The sequence below is a fragment of the Rutidosis leptorrhynchoides genome, chromosome 1, assembly GCF_046630445.1.
Source record: "Rutidosis leptorrhynchoides isolate AG116_Rl617_1_P2 chromosome 1, CSIRO_AGI_Rlap_v1, whole genome shotgun sequence".
In the NCBI taxonomy this organism is placed as follows: Eukaryota; Viridiplantae; Streptophyta; class Magnoliopsida; order Asterales; family Asteraceae; genus Rutidosis; species Rutidosis leptorrhynchoides.
Genome location: NC_092333.1, coordinates 371,172,306 through 371,183,355, shown reverse-complemented (window position 1 = coordinate 371,183,355; position 11,050 = coordinate 371,172,306). Strand labels below are relative to the sequence as shown.

Genomic DNA, 11,050 nt, shown 5'->3' with positions numbered 1-11,050 from the left:
TTTCTATTTCTCATAAACATACGTCCCATGCATAGAGACAAAATATCATTCATATGGATTGAACACCTGGTAACCGACATTCACAATATGTATATAAGAATATCCCCATCATTCCGGGATCCTCCTTCGGACATGATATAAATTTCGATGTACTAAAGCATCCGGTACTTTGGATGGGGCTTGTTGGGCCCGATAGATCTATCTTTAGGATTCGCGTTAATTAAGGTGTCTGTTCCCTAATTCTTGGATTACCAGACTTAATAAAAAGGTGCATATTCGATTTCGATAATTCAACCATATAATGTAGTTTCGATTACTTGTGTCTATTTCGTAAAACATTTATAAAAATTGCGCATGTATTCTCAGCCCAAAAATATAAAGGGTAAAAAGGCAAATGAAACTCACCTAATGTATTTTGTAGTAAAAATACATACGAAAACATTGAATAACTAAACAATGCAGGGTTGGCCACGGATTCACGAACCTATATCATTTGTATATTCATTAATATATATAATTGAAATCAAATAGATATATTTATTATTGTTAGTGATATAATGTTTATATTAATAACTTATATATATATATATATATATATATATATATATATATATATATATATATATATATATATATATATATATCATTTGCTTGTGAAACTAGTAATTATAATAATGATTAAATGATATTTGTCATGTAAAAATATTAATTTTGGTAATACTTAATATTATTAATAATGATAGTAATGATATTAAAATTTCAAATATGTAAATAATACGAATAGAAATGATACTAATACTGATATTAATAAAAAATAATAATAAATTTTATTATTTTCATAATAACTCTAATAATAAAAATTATTATCATTATAATCATAATAAATGACAATTTTTATCTTAATACATATATTTGTAATAATAATAATTATAGTTATAACACTAATGATACTTATAATAATGATAATATTAATATTAGTAATTTTAATAATAATAATAATAATAATAATAATAATAATAATAATAATAATAATAATAATAATAATAATAATAATAATAATAATAATAATAATAATAATAATAACAATAATAATAATAACACTTGTAATGATACTAGTAATAAAATCGATGATAATACTAATATAGTTGTGACAATAATAATTATAATCGTAATCATAATCATAATCATAATCATAATCATAAATGTTACTTAATACTTGTAATAATAATAATAACACTAATAAGGATAATAATTATAATTATAATTATAACATTTATAACTAATACTAATAATAATAACAATTAAGATCATGATAGTAATAAGGAATAAAATTTATATTATAGTAAAAATAACCATAATAATAATAATAAGAATTTTTGTAATGAAAACTACCTTCCAAAGAAGCTTTAAAAAAAATTGCTCCGAATCGGGATTGAACCCGAGACCTCCTGCTAACCCGTAAACCCCTTTAACCATTGAACCGTCCGTTGTTTTTCTGTTATAATTAGAATCCTAATGTATTTAACTATTATTTTCTTCTGTTTCATCATCTTCCTCAGTATCCATCGACCAGGGAACAAATTCAGTTAACAAAGAATTAATTCATCAGCTTTAGGATTTAAAGTAAAACCAGAAACGATTGGAGTTTAATTAAATTAATTGAAACAAAGCAAAATAAAAAAAATACCTCTGTACAGCTCGTTCAACTTTTCAAGAACCCAAAATCAAATTCGAAAATTTAGGAAGTTTTAGACCATAGTTCCTGAATGAAAAAGGTTCTAAATCGATTTTATGAACTGTCTGAGTCATTAATTGAACGTGAAACATCTAATTGAGCTTGAATTTTTCGATTAGCAAAACTGTTGACTTTTAAAATCGATCTTTGACTTCCAAAATTAGAATCCGTTAGGATGAATTGGAACTTGAGGTTTTGTGGACAGTTTAAGCAAAATATTACTGACATAATCACGTTAACACAATTTGAAATTTGTTACAAAATTGTTTAATTTGGAAAACGAATGAGGAACAGGGCAGTAACCTGCTTTCTTCATCTTTTCTGATTTAATTTCGATTCAGTGGAAGTAGTTACTGCATTTTGTGGTTTGTAATTGATAATGCGAAGTGGTATGATGTCAATTAACAACTGTATTGAATTTATGTAATCAAATTGAACTCGACAAAAATTAATCGTACATGAAAATAAATAAAAGAATAAAGAATGATACTGATTGATAACAAGTTGGATTTGTTCTCATAAAATAATCCTTGATTGGTACGAATTCTACAGAACTGAAATAGTTCGACAATTACAGGAAACAGATTTTTGGTTTCTAGTCTTTGTATATAGGATTTTCTTTCATAATTGATAAATAATTAATTAAATAGATTAATATTATTAATAATAATTTAAATATAAATAATAACATTAATCATAAAAAAATAATAATATTAGATCACAATAAAAATAAAAAAAAAATTATTGAAATTGATAGTAGTAATCATAATAATATTCATGGTAATATTAGATAATAATGTTATTAATAATAAGAATGCTAATACTATTAATAACAATAATAAACTTGTTAAATATAATCATGTTAAAAATAATACAAATAATAATAATAACATTATTAGTAATCAATAAATGATGCTTGTATTAATCATATTAGTTTATAATATCTAAAATACAACTAAATATGAATTTTAAAATTGTTCTTATAGTAATATTTATGTTTTAAGTATTTATTTTGATAATCATTACATTAACTTTATTAAAAAGATTTTAATAGGTAAAATTTATTATTATGACCATTATTAATATTAATGAATTTAGTAATAATAATAATAATATTGAAATTACTAATAGTAATATAACATTTATCTTAATTTGTAATTATATCTATTACTATTATAATTCATTATTACCTTACATATAATATTAGTTATTTATTTATATATTATACTATATTAGAATATACATATAATCGTAGTCATATATAAAAATCATTTATATTTTATATGGATTCATTACAGCAATTAGTTGTATTCTATTTTACATTTTCATTTGTTTATATATATATATATATATATATATATATATATATATATATATATATATATATATATATATATATATATATATATATATACACATATTACATTACATATTTAATTACAAAATAAATTGTTCGTGAATCATCGGAAATAGTAAAGGGTTGAATGAATATATGAAATAGTTCAAAACTTTTGAGACTCAATAATACAGACTTTGCTTATCGTATCGAAATCATATATAAATCAAGTTTAAATTTGGTCGGAAATTCCCGGGTCATCACATTTTTGGTCATTTGCGTCTTCAAATCGTCGAATCTGTCTTTTGTCTTCAACTTTTAATACTTAAACGAATATTACTTGTAGATAGAACAACTGCAACTAAAAGCTTGTCTTTCTGGAAGGATAATGCTATGAAATATATGTTCGTTTTTAGCATTATCAAATATTCCTACACTTGAACGTTGCTTGTCCTCAAGCAATACAGAACTTGAAATAAAATCACACTTCACTCGAATCACTTTTTTATTCTCACACTTTATACATCAGTGATTTTGATATGGCGGTATGAACAATGATAGTAACGATGTGGTTTACAGTCCTACATGACTATGAAAATTTAGATCCTCAAGGAAATTGGATCTTTATGAAAACATTTGATCTTGTGAAAATTCAATCTAGCTTTTACCCTAGATAAGTTTTCCGGAATAACCCTTCATCGGTGTTTGCAAAATGTTTTTGTGAGTTTTGTAGGTTTCAGATTTTAAAATTTTAGCTCAAAACTTGCGATTTTGTGTCACCCACTTGTTAACCATGTATTAGGAAAGCACATGTCCTGTATACTTACTCCGTATATTACCTTTCGGTAAACTACCGTCCGGTTGTAAAGGAAAGCGATGAACAAGCAACTGTTAAGGCAATGTCTAATGACATGCAGATGTTCATGGTCCACAACGTGTCGGATGCAATTACTAACCTTTGTAGGAGAAATAGTAAAGATCACCCTATATTTTTTCGGTCTGGCACAAGGTCCTGTCTTCGACCATGCTATGCAACCACCATTCTTACGTTTGACACCCAAATTGGTTCAGGTGACCTAATGAATTCCGGTGAATTTTCGGGATTTTACGTTCAATGGTAATGAACGCATTGAAAATAGGTTTTCAGAAAACAAATCGGTTTTAATTTTGATCAAAATATTTTCTCGTTCAAGCTCGAGTTTAGATATCATCGAATTCCATGAGTTTGTAATTCTCAATCTTTAAGATCAACCTCAAGGATTGAGTAATATCAGGCTTAAAAGCTGATTTTTAATCTTTAAGGAAATTATCCTTTCTGGAGGTCTGATTCATTAGTCTTATCAAGCTAATTTGCACGGCGCCCTCCCCATTTTACGAGACAGATCCTCTCATGGTTAGGATAAGTCTGACCACATGGCTACCCTGTTTGATGCTGAGGTCCGTGGATTTCCAGCTGATTTTCGAGAAAACTTTTCAAGGTTTTTCGTAGACTCTACAACTGGTCTGGACGACAACTTCCTGACCTAAATCAAGAAGCGCGTGTCTTTTTCAAAAGACTTTACTTCCTTTTAATGATGGAATTGATTCATCATGTAGATCCATCTTTCTTTCAAATATATTACAGTAAATCGGGTAAAACTGATTAGTTTAGTCCAAAACAAAAGTACCTGCAATAATCTTGTACAAAAATATGTGATATATGTTTTAAAGAACTTGATAATTTCTTCCCACACTTAGCTTTTATTTATTCTTTTCTTTGTATTTTTATTCTCCTTTATTCCATTTTAAATTAATTCAAGCGTTTTGGGTTGTTTCTCAATTTATGTCCTTTCCGAGGTAACAATAATTTCGGTATTATCACCTAGTTTTATCGTTCATAAGTATGTATAAACATGATTTTGAGTTCATTTAGTTGAAATTTTTTTAAATTTTCACAAAATTTGGCAATTAAACCAAGTGTAAACCCGAGAGAATTTATAACCCTTCCCCACACTTGAGATCTTGCAATGCCCTCATTTGCAAGAAATCAGTAAAAATTTAAATTCATGAGGGTGATTAGCGTAGAAAAATGATTAAAAATACCGAGTTTGTAAACATATTGTTTGTTCTAATGATAAATGGTGCACATCATTTGTTCATTCTGTAGTTATTATATCACATTTGATATTTTGCGTCTTGTCGTCAAAATTAGTAGCTTTTGCTGAACTTGATGCCAGTCTTTGAAAGTGTGCTATTTTACCCTGTTTTGTACATAAAATACAAACATATATATACATATTTTTGAAGTTTTGTATATAACCCAACGTTCATATAATATTTTTGGCATACTTTAGATCAATAATATTAAAATAATGATAACAAAATTTTTCGCCCCGTCCTTGGGTAAAGCAATTTCGGTTCTATGACCTAATGTTTAACTCACGAAGAATTTTAGAAATCATTTTTAAACTTAATGAAATAAAGTAAATTTTGTTTTTAAAATCACACAAAACTTAAATTTAAAAATGCATATTAATTTCATATAAAACCTACAAAGCAAAAAAAAAAAAAAAAATTCAGAATGGGGGGAGAAAACTAGTTCTTTAGTGTTTGCTAGTGGAAAAGACCAATCGGATTCCATTCTCGAAACTACACGAGAACAGAACAATTAACTCTAGACAACATTTTTTTTAGAACATTTGCATCTCCCCACACTTAGGTAGCTGTGGTGTTGAAATTGTGATTAACTTCATCGTCAATTTCTCTTGGACCATAATCAACTTGCATATCTATGACTTTTGCTTTAAGCCATTGGTCGGATTCCTGTGTAATATCCACAAATTCAACTAGTTTCGCCTTTTCCTTAGGCGACAGATTGGATACTAACCGGTTACACAACTTAAAGTTCCCCTTGGTTCTAGCATCGTGAATACGTTTAATAAGTTTCTTCATTGAACTGTTAATAACGGGGTCATTTAATTTCTCATCAACAACGGGGTTCTTTGTTATCAAGTCATCATTAGGTGTTACTTCATCTTCCCCACACTTAAGCGTTTTATTAGTGCTAAGCACTACCGTTGGAGTTGGTAAAACAATATAGTTTTTACCAATCGTCTTTATCGGTTCAACGATTTTGGTTGGTGGAGATTTAGACTTTCAAATCACAAAGGTGACTGATTTTTCACCATTACTAAGTGTCATTCTACCTTCTCTTACATCAAATAACGCCCCGGTGGACGCTAAGAATAGTCGACCTAAAATTAGACGAATGTTTGAGTCCTCTTCTATGTCAATGACAATAAATTTGACTAGAAATGTTAAATTACCCACTTGAACGGGTAGGTTGTCAGAAATTCCAACTGGGTGCTTAATGGTTTGATCAAGGAGTCGAACATTCATTTCCGTTGGACTTAACTCACCTACTCCTAATCTCTTATATAATGAAAGAGACATAACACTCACACTTGCACCTAAATCTGTTAGTGCATCATACATGACACAATCACTAAGTAGACAAGGAACAATAAATTCACCCGGATTACCCAACCTGGGTGGAGGTTTCGGTGGAACTGTCTTCACCGGGTTTATTTTTACGATTTTTGTTTCTTGCACTTTTTATTCTTCTTCGTCTTTCCAAAGGTATCACAAACTTTATTACCTATCACTTGCTCATACTCAACTCCTTTTCTTGGAAATGGGATGGGTGGTCTGTATGGTGCCACCACTGGTTTTACATACTCGGGGGGTGGTGGTGGTGGTGGTGTAACTTCTTTATTGTTACTCATATCTAAAACCTTCCCATCTTCTGGTGCTGGTTTTTCAGAATTTGTTGAAACCATATTAACATTCTCATTCCGAGTATTTACTTCAGTATTACTTGGTAGCTTTCCATGTTCCCTCTCACTCATCATGCTAGCAAGAGTACCTACATGTTTTTCTAGATTCAAAATGGAAGCTTGTTGAGTTCTAAATGACTGATCAAACCTCTCATTTGTTTGGGTTTGAGTTGCAATAAATTGTGTTTGAGATTCCATTAACCTTGCCATCATTTCTTCTAGATTTGGCTTTTTCTCTTCGGTTTATTGTGGTGGTTTATACAAGCCAGGTCTTTGTTGATTAAAAGTGTTGTTTTGAGTTGGTTGGTTATTCGGACCTTGTTGGTTGTACGAGTTGTTGTTAGGTCCATTTGGATTGTAAAGAATATTTTGATTTCGATTGAAGTTTGGCCTTGGCAGTTGATAATTATTTTGATAATTATTTTTCGGCCTTTGGTTCATGTAGGAAACATTCTCACGTTGTTCCATCGTTTGTTCAATGTGACAATCTTTCGTTAAGTGTGGTCCACTGCATTGCTCACAACTGATTCATATTGCGTGAATATCTTTAGTTATCTTTTCCATTCGTCTCTCGAAAGCATCTATTTTTGCAGAAACAGAATCAAAGTCATGGCTAGAATTAGCTCTAGCCGCTTTAGATGAACGAAAAATGTCTTTTTCCTGATGCCACTCATGCGAGTGGGAGGCTGTATTATCAATAATTTTGTGAACTTCGGTTGCGGTTTTCTTCATAATGGAACCACCAGCTGCTGTGTCGATGTCTTTTCGTGTAGCAACGTTAACACCTTGGTAGAATATTTGTTCTATTTGATAAATGTCTAAACTGTGCTGAGGACATCCTCTCAAAAACTTTCCGAATCTTGTCCATGCCTCATATAATGTTTCATTTGGCTTTTGCGCGAACGTAACAATTTCTCCTTGAAGTCTCACGGCTTTAGATGCCGGAAAGAATCTTTTAAGAAATTTCTCAACTAAAACATCTCATGTATCAATCGCTCCTTCAGGTAACGATTCTAACCAATCTTTGGCTTCTCCCTTTAAAGTCCAGGGAAACAATATAAGATAGATCTGTTCATCCTCAACTTCTCTGATTTTGAATAGAGTACAGATCCTATTAAAGGTACGAAGATGTTCGTTTAGAGCTTCTTTTGGCGTACCACTATATTGGCATTGATTAGTTACCATGTGTAGAATTTGTCCTTTAATTTCATAATCTGGCGCATTAACATTTGGCCGAATAATGGCGTGACCTTGGCCAGTGCGTGTGGCTCTCATTCGGTCTTCTATACTTTGAGATTCCGTTACTTCCATAATTGAATTTGTTGAATACGAATCACTAGAGGATTCTGATTTAACGGTTTGTGGTTCAGCAGGAATGATTAGTGGTTCAGGATCTTGAAATTGTCCTTGAATATCCTCCGGGTTCTCAATTGTGAAGTCGGGCTCAAAAAATGGATTATCGGAAATTTGAGTTGGAGTACTTGTTCGACTAGATGATGATTCTAAGGAAAAATCAACGGTGACAATATTGGCTAGATGTCTTGATCGAGTTATAGGTGGTGAACGTATGAAAGGCGGTGAACGTTTTGCTCGGTGCATTCACTGAATATCCTATTAGAAATTATATAAGTTATCAAATTAATAGACTTTTCTGCTTTTGCCCACGTTTCGAATAGCCAAAAGATGCAGCAGGGAGCCAGGATCCTTTAAGCCAGAAAATCCACAACTCAGCCACTAACAAATCCAACTATTACTGCGAAGCAGAAAATTTTGGATGTCTATCAATTTAATCGCTTAAAATAATTTTTCCGTCGAAGTTTAAAGAAGATAAAAAGTCTATGTCCTAAAAACTAGAGCGTAGAAATGAGAAAGAAAAAGCGCGTCAAAAACATCGAAAAATAAAAAGTCGAAAAATAATAATAAGAAAGTAAAGCGTCGAAACTTAAAAGGTCAAAAAACTACAAATTAAAAATTGCGTCTAAAGGTATTAAAGCTTAAAAGGAATTCTATATCCAAAACGGCAATTACTTAAAAGGCACTAAAATCTATTAAATACTAAAGCGAAAAATGGTGTCGTAAATTTTACGGCAAAGCTATAAAAGCTATAAAAGGCACTAAAATCTATTAAATACTAAATCTTAATCTAAAGAAAAAGCACTTAAGCTATTTTACGGCAAAGCTTAAAAATCTAGAAATATAAAATAACTACGGCTAAAACTAAGTTTAAAACTAATTGCGAACGATAAATATACAAATTACTAATTAAATAATTAAAATATACAATTTATAAAAAGAAACTTAAAGTTATAAAAGTACAATTTTTATAAAAATATTATTTATAAATTATTATTATATAAAAGTATTAATTTTATAAATAATAAAACTAAATAAATTTAAATTACAAAATAACTTAAATTAAAACTAAATATTAAATAACTAAACCCTAATTAATAACAATTATAAATTAAAAACCCTAAGCGTAATAAATGGCGTACTAGGTTTTGGGTCTGTCAGCTCAAGCTATGCGTTCGCATGGGTTTAACGCACTACAGCCACGCGATCGCATGGGATGCAGGTTCAGAAATGATGCAGGCCAAAAATTCGCAGGCTCAGTTTTCTTTATTATTGGGCTTCAAAAATTTAACTGGCCCAATGCAGTTTTGATGTTTAAACTTTTTTTTAATTTAATTTATAGAAAATATTTATATAAAATATAATAAACTTATATTTTAAAAAAAGTAAAAATAATTTTATAAACTAAATATTAAAAATATTACTTATATATATATATATATATATATATATATATATATATATATATATATATATATATATATACATACATACATATATATATATATATTTATTTTAATTTTATATATTTAAAACTTAAATTATATTTTTACAAATATAGATTAAACACTTAAAGTTTTTTTATAGCGTTTCGCTTCGGCTTTGTTCCCCGGCAGCGGCGCCAAAAATACTTGATGTGTGCGAGGTGTAGTACGAAATACTATTATAGTTTACTAAAAAATACTTTTAAATACGATATAATTTTACACAAATTATTTATTTATTTATTGAATGTATATACCTAAACCTTGCTACAACACTTATAGGCAGTGTGCCTAATCATAGAGTAGTGTAGTTTTTAGTAAGTCCGGTTCATTCCACAGGGATACAGCTGAGTTTAACGCTATATTTTTATTAACTATATTTGTGTGTGTGTGTGTGTGTGTATATATATATATATATATATATATATATATATATATATATATATATATATATATATATATATATTGCTACAACACTTATAGGCAGTGTACCTAATCATAGAGTAGTGTAGTTTTTAGTAAGTCCGGTTCGTTCCACATGGATACAGCTGAGTTTAACGCTATATTTTTATTAACTATATATATATATATATATATATATAAGTAGTATTATTATTATAAAAGGGGGTTTTTACCGTTTAATGACCAGTTTGTCGATTTTAAGTCCTAATGCAAAATATTAAAAATAAATATAACTTAATTTAAAGTGTAAAGTAAATGACAATAAATAAAAGTGCGATAAAATAAAAGTACGATAATTAAAAGTGCGATAATTTAAATAACAATATTTAAATAACGATAGATAAAATTGAGAATAATAAAATGACAGTAAATAAAAGTACAATGAGAAATTCAATAAAAGAATTATGCTTATTTAAACTTCCGTAATCATGATGTTTGACGTTTTGATTTTAATTTATTACCAAGGGTTAATTGTCCTTTGTCCTGCATTATTTGATAAGTCCATCTGGTTTTGTCCATAATAGTCCATCGGTGATAATTATAAAGTGCGAGGGTCTTCGCCAAATTAACCTTATACCCGAAGTCAATATTCCAACTAATTAGGGATTTAAACTGTAATAAGGTTTTAATACTTTGTTTAATGATTACACCATGTTATCGACTGCGTGTAATCTAAGGTTTTAATACTTTATTAACAATTACACCAATTACCTTTGAATGTTATCCACCCCTGTTTTAATGAGTCCGTTGACTATTAATCCATCCCCGTGTCCAGTCAAATGAAAAATTATTAGTATTTATAAATATCCCACCTACCGTACCCAGTCAAGCGTATGTGGTTATATATAAATATGTCAAGTTGTAA

General features: G+C 29.1%; 1 non-coding gene across 1 annotated transcript; it reads left to right on the top strand.

Annotated features, from left to right (window-relative positions):
- Positions 1-7,706: 7,706 nt before the first annotated feature.
- Positions 7,707-7,813, top strand: LOC139886956 (small nucleolar RNA R71). Its single transcript, XR_011772812.1, has one exon. It is a non-coding gene; the product is annotated as a small nucleolar RNA R71 (small nucleolar RNA).
- The last annotated feature ends 3,237 nt before the right edge of the window (positions 7,814-11,050 follow it).